Genomic DNA, 4,846 nt, shown 5'->3' on the forward strand with positions numbered 1-4,846 from the left:
GAAATGTGGAGAATGAAAGCTGGGGGCATTGATCTGTGACTGCAGATAGCAGAGAGGCCATGAGGGGTCAAGCAGCCTGCCGGCCGGATGACACCCCCTACATTCATCCAACGCACACAAACCTGCCCACAGCAGACGTGGGTCACCGGCTAGAGCACATCTACTCATTATGGGCTCGTCTGTTTGACGGACACACCCAGTGAGTGTGTCAGTTAGTTTGTGTGTGTAAGAGTGATTGTGTGTGAGAGTTCTGCACAGAGACAAGGTGTGTGTGGCTGTCAGTGGTGTGTATATGAACTTGATGTGTGTGGCCCTGTGTGTTAACACGGGTGTGTGAGAGAAAAACTGTGTGCATGTTCACCTAATATGTATGACTGTGTGTGTGTGTGTGTGTGTGTGTGTGTGTGTGTGTGTGTGTGTGTGTGTGTGTGTGTGAAACATGGTACTCCACAGGGAGATAAGCATCCCAGGTGGTCTGGTGTGGGCTGAAACATGAACGTCCTCAGTGTCTGTGGCATACCTGTGAAGCACAGCCCTCAGACTGGCAGTCTCCATGTTCAGAGGAAACCCTACACTTCACACCCTGTGCTCGCAGCTGGTCCTGTACTCCCATAGGAACCAGGTCTGTCTTTACACGCTCTCTGCTTCTTTACCCAACATGAGCAATGTTATTACCACCACAACCTTTCCGGAACCCCCTTTTTTCTCGCTAGGTGGTACAAGGAAGGATGGATGAATACGGCAAACTTTGCCATATTGTGTGTCCTCCTAACCCAATATGTTTTATCCCCCCACAGACATTATGGTATATTGATGAGTATTGTACAGCTGCACATCACTGCACACACATTATTTAGCAACCCTATTTCAGTGGCATTACACAACATGGGTTGTGATATCGGCTAGTCATTTTCCATTACAGTTCTTGTGTGTTTGAGATCTAGAACAGAGAAGAAGGCATGCAGTACATCAAACAGCTTAAAGATGATGTTAGATGATGTAAATGAGCATGTGTTTTATTACAAGAAAAATATCTACTTAGAACAAGGTCCTCTGATGATAAAAAACTGAAGACTGGCTTTTTAATTATTTGGCTATATTTTGGTGTATAAAGAAGAGAAATGCAAGGACAAACTAGACAATCCTCTCTCATACACACCCAAACATTTATATTAACAATTTGATTTACATTTTATTAGCAAATGATGCAGATGATTACCAGATGATTAATAACTGATATCCTAATAATATTTTAACTAAGAATCTTAGTGTTTAGATTGTTATCAGTTTAAAAACATAAATGTGATGCTCATATTTTTGTTAAAGCACTTAAATGAGTCACTCACTAAAACGCTGTAAAGCTATCTAGATCATCTTTCTGAATTCTTTTTAGGTGGATGAGTGGATTTTCTCCCCTTTTCTAGTGTCCTGGCACATATTATGTGACAATAACCAGTTTTACTGACATTTATCGTGACTTTGAAGATGAAAAATTGGTTATGACTTCACACAAAGTCAATTAGGTATTTTATTTAATTAATGTCTACCATTCAAAGCGTTTGAGGTCAGTATGTAATATTGTAACATTCAATAAAATTATTCATTAGTAATATTCATTCAAAGAATCCTAAAAAGATCACAGTATCAGTTTCCACAAACATAATATCAATATAAGAAATGTTTTTTGAGCACCAAATCAGCATATTAGAATGATTTCTGAAGGATCATGTGACATTGAAGACTGGAGTAATGATGCTGAAAATTAGCTTTAGCTTTACCATTACAGGAATACTTGCAACTTAAAATATATTAAAATAGCAAACAGTTATTTAAATTGTAATAATATTTCAAAATATTACTGTTTTACTTGTTAAAATAAATGCAGCCTTGGTGAGCATAAGAGACTTACCAAGAGAATCTTACCAACCCCAAGCTTTTGCATAGTATTTGTATATGAAACTGTGTAATATTTATTACTATTGCCTGACCCTGTGTGCTTCCATAGTAAGTGCCTCTTTTTTTTTAACTGTAATATTTGTCAAAATTTGTATTTAATCTGTATAGAACCTAGAAGATTCCTTCAATTTGCTGAAAACAAACTGCTGAATATGGGTATACAGTGAAGTCACGTGTGAATGGTATGGGTGGCGACATGTGGTGTTCAAAAATTCCAATGGCGTAAATCCTGTAGGTGCCTACACACTGGTATAATGAAAGCTAGAAGTGGATGCTGACATATATCATCATTAGGTGGGTCCTAATGATGTTTGGTCACACTGAAACAGATCCAACAGTATCAGCACGGGATGATTTAATTACAGATAAGGTGGACCAGTTGAGAGGTGCTGACAGACAAATATGGTTCAGAAACAGCTTCTACATGCTGATGAGTTGTAAGATGACAAGGAAAAAGCAATGAGAGAATGAAATGAGCAAGATTGAAAGATGATGTTAAGGGCATCAGATCAGACAACAAACATCACACATTGTTGTAGCCTGTCCAGACCTGTTCAGACATCATTAGGACATATTTTCCCCTTTCAGCATCCAATCTCTGTTTAGCAAACATGCAGAGAGAAATATACAACGGTTGCTTTGTGTTTACCCAGTAACCAAGACACATTCACATCACACTTTTCTGACAAGGAGGATTGAACCACCCAACAGTAATGAAAGTACAGTATGAGGACGTTAGCAGTCAGGCTAACTTTTGATTTTCAAGTTTGAGACCTTCGCTTCAAAAGAAAGAAAAACATTTCAATGTTTTAATGTAGCATCAAAATATAAGAAAGTGTCAACTGTTTACTGCTTGTTATGAAGTTGTTAGGACTCAAGGCTGAGCCTGAATAGGACAGCTTTCAGGTGGTTCCTCAGTAATGTATGTTTTTTTTTTTTTTTCTTTCTATTTTTAGAAGCAAGGGCTGGCCAAACTCACTGTTCCATGTGATTATCTCTTTGTTTAGAAGCATCCATTTTGTTCTCAATTATAACTTAGCACAAAAGTAATGACATGTTGTCTTAATAAAGTAGAACCTTGGGATATACCTACGGCCCTTACTCTAGCATGAGTGGGGCCACATATAGAGCGATACCCAATCATTACTGTGGGAAATTAAGGAATGAGTGGAGTTTCATTTGGATCGGAGCACAATGGCCAAGTAGCCTCCACTCCTGAAGCCTTTCCGTGGCATTAATGAGTAGGCCTAAAAGGAATCTGCCTCCTTTTTTTCTGCGCTGATTTTGAAGGAAAGTTGGTGGGAAATCTGTGGAATGATTTAAAATGTTTTTAGTACTATGTTAAAGGTATGATCCACAGAAAAGTGTAATTTTTTCCCCCAACTACTTACCCTCATGTCTTTCCAAAAAATGTTTTCTTCTGTGGAACACAAAATAAGATATTTTGAAAAACTTTGGGAAACAAACAGCACTGCATCCCACTGACTTCCACTGTATGGAGAGAAAAAAAACCCTGACATTTCTCGAAACATCTTTTGTGTTTCACAAATGAAAGAAAGTAATTTTGAAATGACAGTATGACAGAATTTGGTGAAATATCCCTTTTGTTCATGAATATTACTGTTAAACCGAGCTGAGAGTATTATTGCATTATCAAATTTTCCAAAATATTTAAAGATGCAAAGCTCATGGCATGTGTAAAAATATATGAATTACAGACATTTTCTGGGACCGCATATTCCTTGTGGATCCATTAAAAATGTAATCATTTTAATAGGTGACATTATCAGTTGAGAAATGATATACCAGACTCGTATGTGAGCGCAGTATATCTTTGTCTGTGCGAAAACAGCAATATCTGTCAGTTCCATTCTAATAAAAAAAAATCCACTCTCCAAAAAACACACAGAGTGTTAGCACCTCATCCTTTCTCTCTGTCTCACTCTTTTTTTCTGTTTCTTTCTCTCAGCCCTGAGAAGTTATTAATGCTGAGGGTTCATTACAGCTGTTCAAACATGGGGTCGGCAAATGACCCGTGGTTTAGGAAAACACAGTGATTTACTCGGCAGTGTGTGCTAAAATAATCTAAAGGGGAGCGTAATAACATTTGTCATTACTCACAAGACGCCACAACTCACTGGAGAGGAGAGGAAGGGAAAACGAGAGAAAGTGAGTTGTAGCAACTGTGTGTGGAGAGCAGTAATGAGGAGTAGTTCACTCAAAAAATTTACAATTCTGTCTTTATTTGCTAACTGTCATGTTGTTCCAAAACCGTACAACTTCAAAATCACTGGTGAAATTCTGAAAAATGTTCTGCTCACTCATTTCTATACAGTTACAATAAAGGGGAACTGGACCTTTCAAGCCTCAAAAAGGAAGCAAAAGTACCATAATATTATCATAAACATATTTACTAGGACACACATTCCGTATTACAAGACTTTTAAAGCCATACGATGGCATTGTGTGAAAAGCTGATAAAAATGTAACACATTATTCACTGATAATCTTCCTGTCCAGTCATTCAGGGAATCTGAAAGAATCATTGACGGATACTGGTAATTGAGTCAGAGATTTGACCTGGAGAACTGAAACTTTCTGATTCGTGAATAAATCATTCAGACAGATAGATTTTGTTTACTGAATCAACCAATTTGTTAAAAAGATCCTACTCAAACAATTGATTTGTTCATGAATTGAGCATTGCTAATACATTCATGAACTCTCACGATCATGCCAAGGGCAGCTAGAGTGGATGTTAAGATCAATTACAGAGTCAGTGAGAAACAGATCAGTTATGAACGAATGGTTTTATGAACTTGATAATTCATTGAAAAGATTTGACTCAAATGAACAATTTGTTAAGAAACTAGACCAATGGTTCTCAACC

Source organism: Megalobrama amblycephala, linkage group LG7, assembly GCF_018812025.1.
Source record: "Megalobrama amblycephala isolate DHTTF-2021 linkage group LG7, ASM1881202v1, whole genome shotgun sequence".
Lineage (NCBI taxonomy): Eukaryota > Metazoa > Chordata > Actinopteri > Cypriniformes > Xenocyprididae > Megalobrama > Megalobrama amblycephala.